Below are 11070 nucleotides of genomic sequence, written 5' to 3'. Positions count from 1 at the left end.
TGTGAATAAATAATCAAAACTAACAAGACGATTTTCTTTATCATGTATCCAAGTTCTCATATACCAAGCACAAAGAAATAATTTTTTTTGTTTTTTTTAAGAAAAAATAAATTTTAACTACAACTAGTAGACGAAAAAAAATTCAATTAAGACCTAATTTTGTTTCCTAACCAAGTCCCCAGCAACGGCGCCAAAAACTTGTTGTGAAATTTTAAAGTACTCACAAGTGTACGAATCGTACCGAAGTATAGTTTGACAAGAACGAGGTCGAATCCACAAGGACTGGTATGAATGTAGGAAAATTAATCAAATCTTAACCAAATTAATCCTAATCTAGTTTAATAAAAAGTGGTTGTTTTGAAATTAAATAAACTAAAAAAATAATAAAATTAAGCAAATAGTTAAACTAAGCAAAAGATATAAAGCAATAAAAAGATGTAAACAATCAAGGGAAAAGAATTAAGGTTTTGAAATCCGTCTTGTTAATACATATCAATATATATTTATGATCATTGATTTTTCCCAACCATTACATGATAATCTAGAAATCAATCTTGCTATCATGGAAAATATTATCATTAAAATCCTTATTTTAAAAATCAAAAGCATGTTCTTCTTCGCTTATTAAATTTAAAATCAAATCATCTTTGTATCCATTAACAAACAAATCACAAGAGATATCCAATTTTAACATCAAAACAATCATAATCTAAGCATTCAATTGATTAAGATAAATCCTAAATCATGAGAAAAACATGATTGAACTCATATCTAGAATCCTATCTTAGTCACTTGATGTGAAGCAAGAACAATTTAAATCATTAAAGAACAACTATTGTGGGAAAAATCAAATCACATAAAATATTACTGATAATTCTTAACAAGGTTTCATCCTCAACCCTAATTATAAATTTAGCTACTCATGGTAATTGAAAGAAAACACAAAAATAAAATACTAAGCATTAAAATAGATATATAAATAAAACAAACTGTCATGGAAGAAAACCAAAGAGGTAGCCACAGTTGCAACTCTCTATACGTTCAGCCCTTAGCCCCTCTTTGCACGTAAAGCCATTGTTACCTACAACACAAAAATATTATATAATCAGTCACAAAATAACATAAAAGTAAGGCTAAATATGTAGTGTGAGTACTTTATTATACATATTTCATGCACATCACCAAGTGTGTGACTTATCGGGTAAAACTAAGAGAGCAGTGAAAAGAGATGCATTACCAGCCATACGAATAGCCTGAGCTATGATGTCTTGTAGTTTAGTGGAAGAAAGGTTGATAGTGGATCCATAAGACTAAGACTCAGCTGAAATGGAAGGCATCGGCAGAGTAGACTTAGTATTAGCAACATCAGCAGTAGATTTGTTGCGATGGTAACAAGTCTCAATAATGTGGCCAGGATGCTTGCAATAGTTGCAGAACTTTTTGTTGGTCTGCTTGCGATGATTGCCAAAGCTAAAAGAATCAAACCCTGATTGCGGAGGTTGCTCTATGGGTGGAGCAAAAGAAGCAATAGCCAGAACATTAAGCTTATTCTAGGCTTGAAGGGTTGGAAGATGAGCTTCTTCTCCAACCAACTTATTTACAGCATTATCAAGAGAGGGAGGAGGACTACGATTAAGAAGCTGACCTCGGATGGGCTCATAGTCCTTGTGAAGTGATATCAGGAATTCATAGAGACAAAATTCATCTCTAACAGTAGCATATTGCTAAGCATCCTTTAAAAATGCCCAAGTTGGATCAGAAAGGTCAATTTGGTCCCAAATGAAGCGAAGCTAATCATAGTAGTCATTGATGGATTGCCCTAGTTCTTGCCTGAGTTGATGCAATTCAACCACTAACTAATATTTCATGGATATGTGAGTAGTGGAGTATCTTTTGGCCAACATATCCCATGCAGATTTTGCATCATCAAAGCTGCCCAACAGATTGGAGATGGAGGAAATGGAGGTGTTCCGAATCCAAGTGAGGATCATGTGGTTGTGACTATCTCATTCAATCATGCGACTGATAAAGGCAGTATCTTCTTCACTTGCCCCCTTGACAAGAATAGTGATTGTATCGGCACAATATTGCTAAAGCATGCGACCCTTAAGAAAACTACGCATAACTTGAAACCAAGATAAGTAATTCTTATTCCCCTCTAATATAGTATTGATGAGGCAAGGAAGAAAAATATCCTTTTTATCTATTTAGAGATACAATATGTAAAAATAGACTGCAAAAATGAAATCTACACGAAAAACTAGATAAGGAGAACCTAGACTGCAAAAGTCAACCTTGTAGAAAAGTCAACAATCAAAGTCAACCCTCGGTAAAAGTCAACGGTCAAAATCAGCGTTGGTCAAAGTCAACGCTAATCAACAATCAAGGTTAACTCTAGTCAACGGTCAGCAATGATGACATCAGCTGACGTGGCGGGTGACATCAGCAAATGAATGGATGATAACGTGGCGACGATGACGTCACTAATGACATCAGCAGGAACAGAGGCCGGTGCGTGAAGTGCGTGATTGAGGCGCAGCTTCTTTGGGCAGCGTATAAGGGTGTGTGCGGGCTCCGATGACTGCGAGACTTCCACGATTGAGTAGATCGAGGCGAGGTGATCACTATGGTACCTGAAAAAAAATTATCGGAGCAAGATACACAGTGAAGACGGTAAGTGCAGTGGTCTGTGTGGTGTGGGACTCCTCAACGACGGCGGTTGCAAGCCCGAAACCCAAGGACAACGGCTGAAAGACGTCGGAGGTTCAACGGTGAGTGGCTGCAATGGCTGTTGTGACAGCGGAAGTGGTAAGAGTGGAGTAACACCAAGAGAGACAAGATTGCTAAGAAAAAGGTTAGAGCAGTGGCTCTGATACTATGTTAGAAATACTGAATTCAATAGTATTGTATTTCACTGTAAAAGAATATACATGAGTGCCTTTATATAGGAGGCAAATGTGTGCAATACAAGTAAGAGTGTAGTGCAAGTATGTGTGCTATACAAGTAATCTTGGTGGGCCTAAAGCCCACAACACTATACACGTTAACATCAATGATGCAATGACGAACTAGATTTGCCATGGTAGGCAGTGCATTACGGCTTGCTCACCATAGGAATTTTTTTTATTTTACTAGGTAGCGATAACTTCCAAATGCTTTTCTAGAGATTTTTTGTGTGAGCTAGTTGTGCCTGATTCCCAATGCAGCGAGTTTCAGATTTGAGGAAGTATTAACCCAACTTGACCGAGCATTGGCCGGATTGCACATAGGGCCAATAGATAACATCTCCAGTCCAGCCGCGACTTAATGGAATTTTTTGAATGAGATCAGTGTCTGTGGAGCTAAATGCAAATGACAATAGAGTTAAGTCCCATTGTCGAGTAAATGGATTGATAAGAGTACTAACCGTAGCATCATCTATTTCAGCCGTCATGGTCCATGGATCCGTGGACAAGTTGGTTGTGCGAAATAGACATTACTCATTACTTATATCAAGAATATTAAAATTGAAAATGGAAATTAGAATTTCATTTCGGGGTTAATGTCAATTTGGTTCCTATATTTTGATAGCAGTCAATTTAGTCATTGTTATTTTTAACTTGAAGTCAATTTAGCTTTTTTCATTAACTCACTAATAGAAAATATTAACTATAACTACAAGTTCACTATAGATTGAAATAATAGAAATTAAATTGATTGCAAGTTGAATATAGCATATTACCATGAACCAAATTGACTTAACTCATAGATGAATGAAACTAAATTGAACAAGAGTCTGCTTGAGATTTGTTTATTTTGCTGAAACTGAAAACTTTTTGCTGAAAGTACTGTAGATAAAGATAAAAGTTAGGTGAAATAATACAGTGAGACTCATGAATAGTACCGTGGAACTCATGAATAGTACCAAGAAGTGTAATGAGACCTATGAATAGTAGCAAAAATAAGCTAAATAGTAAAAAAGCTGGCTTTTTGAGCCAATGCCAAACGCACACTAAATGATTCTCCAATTGAACAAGTTTGACTCACAGTCCCAATTACAGATGATCCAACATTACTATGCTCGACATTTCGAACATGGTTTTTAGGGATCACATCTTGTGCTGTTCTGTCCTTCACTAATCAATTCTTTGGTTACCGCCAAAATACATTACATATATCATCAGTTATAGCCCAAATTGTAGTACTTCCGATAGGAAGACTTATGGCAGCATATCTACCAAAAAAATTCATTCACATTCCAGGAACAAAAAGGTTCTTTTCGTTGAATCCAGGTCCCTTCAACTTGAGGGAGCATGTCCTGATAACCATATTTGCCAATTCGGGTTCAAACTCGGTTTATGCAATTAATATTATCACCATTGTCAAGGTGTTCTATCATCGAGGGATTCATCCACTTGCAGCTATTTTGTTAGTTCATGCATTATGCTTTACTGATTGAGATTATATGATTACACCTATTGGAATTGCTTCATTTTCTATCATCGCTCTCAAGTCAAAATTTTGAACTTGCAGGGCATTGAATGATGTTGAGACTAGGCCTAAGGGAGGCCTAACCAGGTTGCAGTTCTTCCTTATGGTCTTTGTGACAAGCTTTGCATACTATATTGTTCCCAACTATCTATTTCCATCCATAACTACTCTGTCCTTTGTTTGTTGGATATGGAAGGACTTAGTCACAGCCCAACAAATTGGTTCTGGGCTTGGTGGACTTGGTATTGGCTCGTTTGCCCTTGATTGGTCCACTGTAGTTGGTTTCCTAGGATCACCCTTAGCCACCCCTGGATTTGCTATCATTAACATAATGGCTGGTTTTTTCATTGTTCCCTACGTATTAATTCCTATTGGTTACTGGACAAACTCGTATGAAGCCAAGTGATTTCCTATTTACTCATCAAGTGTGTTCAATGCTGATGGTGGAAAATACAATGTTTCAGAAATTTTGAATGATACAACCTTCCAATTCGATCACCATGGATATATGATGGGTATAGCAAAATTCATCTCAGCATCTTCTTTGTATATACTTATGGTCTAACCTTTGCAATATTGGCTGCAACAATCTCTCATGTTGCACTCTTCCATGGAAGGTATTTTGAAATTATCCATGAAAAGAACATATGTGCATAATTATTTGCCTATTTTACTTACATTTTTCCAAGCACTTAACTATTCCTTATGTTACTTTGTGCTCTCAGAGGTTTTAATTCCTAGTAACTTTGCTTTTCTTTATGCAGACAAATCTGGCAACAAACAAAGGCAACATACAACAATAAGTTTGGGGATCTGCACACTAGACTTATGAAGAAAAACTATGACCCTGTCCCTCAGTGGTGGTTTTACGTACTATTGATCGTTGTAGTTGGACTTGCCATTCTTACTTGTGAAGGCTTTGGCGGACAATTGCAACTCCCTTACTGGGGTGTCCTGCTAGTAATCGGCATGGCTCTACTCTTCACTCTCCCAATTGGTGTAATTACTGCTACCACAAACCAGGTATGGTATTCAGAATATAATTTTCTGTCCTCTTGTTCTCTGTGTTTCATCATTATTGTAAAATCTATGTGCAACAACCAGGACTTAGTCATCGCTGAGTTAATTATTGGTTTCATGTATCTCGAGAAACCTCTTGCAAATATGGCTTTCAATACCTATCGCTATGTTAGCGTGACGCAAGCAATAATGTTTCTGTCAGACTTCAAGCTAGGCCATTACATGAAAATTCCTCCAAAATCCATGTTTAATGTTCAGGTGATTTCTTTCATTTACAAAATCTTGTTCTCAATTTACCACCCACTACTTACATATTACTAGAACCACTGGATATTGAACTGAAAGTAAAAATATTAATATTTATCTATGTTTTCAAAAGAAGTTGGTGGGAACTTTAATTGCATCCTCACTCTACTTCGGCACATCTTGGTGGCTTCTAACCTCAGTAGAGCATATATGTGAGCCATCTAAACTTCCAAAAGGAAGCTCGTGGACTTGCCCTGGATATGATGTTTTCTATAGTGCTTCCATCATATGGGGTGTAGTCAGCCCAATTCGCATGTTTGGCCATCTTGGACTGTACTCTAAGATGAACTATTTCTTTCTCATTAGCTTCCTAGCACCTAGAAAGCACTGACGCAGCTACAAGGGTGCCGCACCGGAGTCCGACGCAGGGTGCGGTGTGCGACGAAGCTGTCCGCTTCGTCGGTTTAGCATCGGATTTTTTTTAATTTTTTTTCGTTTCCGGATACACACCAACTCGGGTCAAATCGAGCCGATTCAGGTTGAATTAGATCGTATTAGCAGACTGACACCGACCGATTCAAGCCGTACTGGCCAATTCAGTCCGGTACCATCTGATTCAGGCCAATACCGGCTTTAAATCAGGCCGAAATTCAAGTTTAAATTATTTATAAAAAAAAAAATAAAAAAAAACACCCTAAAACCATCATTGCCTCCTGGCCTCTTTGCTCTCTGCCTCTCTTTGCTCTCTGTCTCCCTCCCTGTATTCTAATCTCAATGTTTTAGTTTCAAACTTGCGGATTGTATTTAATTTATGAACATCATGTTTTAGTTATTGTCTATTATTGCTCTTTAATTTGGTCTATTTTTATATAATGTGGAAAGTATGCTTAGCAATATATAGAAAATATAAATAAAAATATGTTTAATAATTTTTTAATCGCCGCACCCGCACCATATTTTTTCAAAAATTGCTGAGTCCAGCACCCATACCCGCACCCACACCCACACCCAAATCCGAAAACACACCCATGCGTCATAGCCTAGCACCACTGCCTGTGTAGGTACTCTGACGCCTGTTTCTTGAACAAAAGTGGATAAGCCTCATTAGCATGCCAATATTCATAGGAGGATCGGGAGGAATGCCACCAGCCAGGGCTGTGAACTACCTGTGTTCGGGTGCTGTTGGCATATTCTTCAACTTTTATGTGTATAGGAGATATAAAGGCTCGTGGGCTAGACACAATTACATTCTATTGGCTGGGCTAGATACTGGAGTTGCTTTCATGGCCATGCTTTGCTATTTCACATTACGAATTAGACACATCAATGGAATGAGGTGGTGGGGATTGGAATTAGATGATCACTGCCCACTAGCAAGTTGCCCCACTGCCCCTGGAATAGAGGTTGAAGGGTATCCTGTATTCCGTTGATAGTATTATATTATGTAGATTTGTGTAGCTATATGCGCTGGGCTAGAAAGTTCATGTATAAATATTTCAGCCTAGCTATATGCACCAAAGTTATATCTTTTCTGTGGTGATTATCTTTACATTTCAGACCACAAATCTTTGTATAGGTTTGATAATGGAAGACTGTTAGCTTCAGGGTTAACTAGTTAAATCTGTATAGTCTATATATTAGTCTATATATTACTAAAAGCTGAATCATAGCATTTAATGTTGCTTTGCTCAGGTTTAACCACATCAGCTGCCATGTTATTATCATTTTTTTTCCTGAATTTGTCATACAATTTAAAAATGGTTTTTCTAAATTTAAAAAACCTAATAAAAAGAAAATAATTCTCAATTCTATCTCTTTCATAGTTACAATTTTAGACGGCAACCCTTTGTGTTCCACAGTTACAATTTCAAACAGTAACCCTTTGTGTTCCGCGGTTACAATCTCAAACGGCAACCCTTCAGCTTTCTAACGCCAGACTTTGACTTTTTGACTCCTTCATCTCTTCCTCTCCTCACACTGTAATAATACTAAAAACCTATATCTATCCATATATGATATAAAACACAACTCCTTATTGCACCAGCCATGTTACATTTAAAACACCTGAAGACAAGTGACTTTTCGTTAGTGGTAACGTTTTGATACTCTTAGTAACTTTGGTGTTTAGTAGCCCATGTTAATTTAAAGAAAAAATGTTCTGATTCATTAGAACTTTTTGAATCTTGGGTACTAATTACAAACCCGTTTCATATTCCTAACCATAAAAAAATTATATATAAGAAAACGTCGTGTAAGCCATCGAGAACCTTTTGAATCAAAGTAGTGATTCAAAAGGTTCTTACAAAACAAAGGACAACCATATATGGTTAAAATAAAAGTCTAATGCATTTTTTTATCTTTAACTTAATTTAAGTTAAATTTAAGAGAAGAAAAAATACTTCTTTTTCGTTTTCTAATTGTACAATTTTTTTTTAAACATATATATATATATATATATATATATATATATATATATATAAATCTAATAGTTTACATGTATCTTTTTCTCTCTATACGTTCCTCTCTCCATTTCTCTCTCTCACTCTCTTCTGAAAGCCTTCTTCTCTCTAGGCTGCCTCACGATGCCTCTTCAAGAACAAACCATCCTGGATCAATGGGAAAGTCCCTCTCCAGTTTTCGCACATCCAAGTGAGTGTTGCCTTAAAACTTCCCAATTCAATTTCTGATAGTGGTTTTTGCTGTTATATTATTGCAATTTTAATGTGGATTCCTTCCCTTTGTAAATTTGGATTTTTCTTTTTAAGGTTTCTGCGTAGGCATTGATTTGTGAGCCTTTGATTTATAGATATATTCAAAATTCGAAAGGAAGTTTTAGATAATAATTTTTATTGGGTTCCATTAGGGAGTGTATTTGAAAGTTTAGGGAAAACTAAGAAATAGGTATGGTTTTTTTATGATTCATTTATGGTGGGTTTGTGCATTGACATTAGAGTTTGGGAATTTCTCTGCAAATTTAAAAATTTTCATTTAGAATGAATTTGGGTCTAATTTAGAGGTGGCTTGGTGTTCTTGAGCGTAAATTTGGAAATGAACTGTGCGTATGTGAATGTAAGGTCATACCTTGGTGATTTTTACTGATTTGCTTGAGTATTGGTTGTGGGATTGACATTGAACTTGGACTTGGTCTTAGCCATTTGGTATATAATTTTGAAAGAAAATTTCAGGCTTTCTGAATTACAGGAGTTGATGTAGTACAAAGATGCAGAGACAATAGAGTGTGCAACTGAATGGGCTATCTTAATTGATTCCCTTACTCCCTGTAGTAATATACTCCTAGGGTTGGCCACAGCCTTCACTTGCAGTGTTGAGGCTGAATTACTTGAAATAGAGATCATGTCCATTGATGAAATAGAGAAGCAGAAGCAAAGCAGAAAAAAGCACTATTATGATGGTTAGTCTTTTCTGTTGTTCACCATCACTGTCATATAAGCATATAAATCTTCTTGAAGCCAACATTTTATGGCTTTTCATGCTTAGCAATTCTTCTATTGATGTAAATAGTGAAGATCAACATCTTATTGCTTCTAATAGGAGGTATCAATATGTTTCTAATTTGTTGATTCCATTTCTCTAAATATTCTTTAGGTACTGGAAGTATTGCTTCCCTCTATTATAGCACCTCTAGATTAACCAAGTTCTATTTCTTGGTTATATCTGCTTGGTGTTTGACAAAAGGCCTCTAAGAGCAACTGGTTTTACTTGACATTATTGCACTTATGTTAGTTTACAAGCCTATACAGGTGTTGAGATTATAGTATAGATGAACTGTCATAAACTAGATGATGACCCACTAAGTTCTGTATTTTTGTTTATTTACTTTTATTTAACACAATAATCATTAATATCTTGGACATTGTACCTGAGGTGTGCATTTTTGCATTATGCAGATTGGGGATATGTTGTCTTGGTTTTGAATACTAGAAATATAATTGTTTGGACTATCTAATGTGTTCATTCCCACACCTTTTGATTGATGTTTGGATTGTGAATTCTTGGTTTTATGCTACATTCTAATTTTAGAAATTTTCTTAAAATTAATAATTTTTAAGATTTTTTTTTTTTGAATTTGTGGGTTATTGGTTTATAAATAGATATAAATCATGTCAAATGTCAAAACTCATGTACAAATTAGTCCTCAAATCTCAGTTGGTTACATCCTAAATGTAATTCCTCATTATTCAAGTTGGCTTGGGCTACCTATATATATATATATATATTTGGATTTAGAAAAATGCAAGGGTGTTTAGGGGCAAAGTATTATTAGAGGAGGCTATGCTGTATCTGTTCAATTGTAAAGTGTTTAGTTTGTCATGGGTGTAATTTTTGGGTGGATTCAAGTTGTAGTAATTTTAATACTATTTTATCAAAAAGTTGTTCTCTTTCCAAGTTTCTATTTTCTTTGTATGTTAAGTCATGTTTTTCTCTTTATGATGTTAGGCATACAGAAACTGGCAAATTAAATTCTACTGCAACTCTCTAATATGCCAATAGACCTTCACATCACTATGCTTTCTGTTGGTGACTGCACAAAGGTAACAGAGCTGTTTGGAAGTAAAATTTAAGTTATGATATGATGAGTGGAATCCTATTTTACATTTAAAGATATTTTTCTGCAACTCTTCACACACATCATTTGATCAACTTGAACTAAAATTCTTGCTTGCTTAGTGTTGATTTCATTGACTACAACCATAAAATAAAGGACAACATGGTCCAGCCGAGAAGGTTACCATTGTAGCTCTTTCTAAATAAATAAATAAAAACACATTTTCTCTTTTAATTTTTCCCCCACAAAATCTGAAATATCTGTGATAAGAGAAGTTAGACAATATATGTGATTGATGATAGTATTAACAACTATGTATGATATATGGTACCTCCAATTTATAACAGGTGAATATTAAAACTTCATTTTCATGGGAGTATTGGTACATTTGCAATTCAGTGTTGTTGCTGATAGTCCAATATCACTTTTCTTCTAATGCATGCATAAGTTTAGTTTCCATATATAATATATTTTAGATTGTGTTTGGTAGGGAATGATGAAAAATTAGTTGTTTGCAAGGATCGTGGAGCTAATGTTTGCATCAATTACAAGATGGAGGATTTTGTTAAAAGGGTGAAGGAAGAAACTGTTAAACTGGTGGAAAATGTATTTTCTCTAATATTAAAACCTCACTTTTCTTCAACTACGGATTAGTGAAACTAAAGAATATGATTATTATTTTGTTAAGCGGACAATTTCATAGGGAGGTCTTTGTTATTGTTTGTTATTGTCAAGGAATTTAATAAGTTATTTCCTTTTTCAAGGCA

At 35.4% G+C, this 11070-nt stretch overlaps 1 long non-coding RNA gene and 1 pseudogene across 2 annotated transcripts; both read left to right on the top strand.

Annotated features, from left to right (window-relative positions):
- The first annotated feature begins 2474 nt into the window (after positions 1-2474).
- LOC142635592 (oligopeptide transporter 5-like) lies at positions 2475-7166 on the top strand (annotated as a pseudogene).
- A 1044-nt stretch (positions 7167-8210) lies between these two features.
- On the top strand, positions 8211-11070 carry LOC142634366 (uncharacterized). Of its 2 annotated transcripts, XR_012844127.1 has the most exons (4): positions 8217-8385; positions 8922-9148; positions 10195-10289; positions 10794-11070. It is a non-coding gene; the product is annotated as an uncharacterized LOC142634366 (long non-coding RNA). The 2 variants fall into 2 exon arrangements; XR_012844126.1 differs by lacking the exon at positions 8922-9148 and having other exon boundaries at positions 8211-8385.

This window comes from Castanea sativa, chromosome 5, assembly GCF_040712315.1.
Source record: "Castanea sativa cultivar Marrone di Chiusa Pesio chromosome 5, ASM4071231v1".
In the NCBI taxonomy this organism is placed as follows: Eukaryota; Viridiplantae; Streptophyta; class Magnoliopsida; order Fagales; family Fagaceae; genus Castanea; species Castanea sativa.
This window is presented reverse-complemented; position numbering and strand designations above follow the sequence as displayed.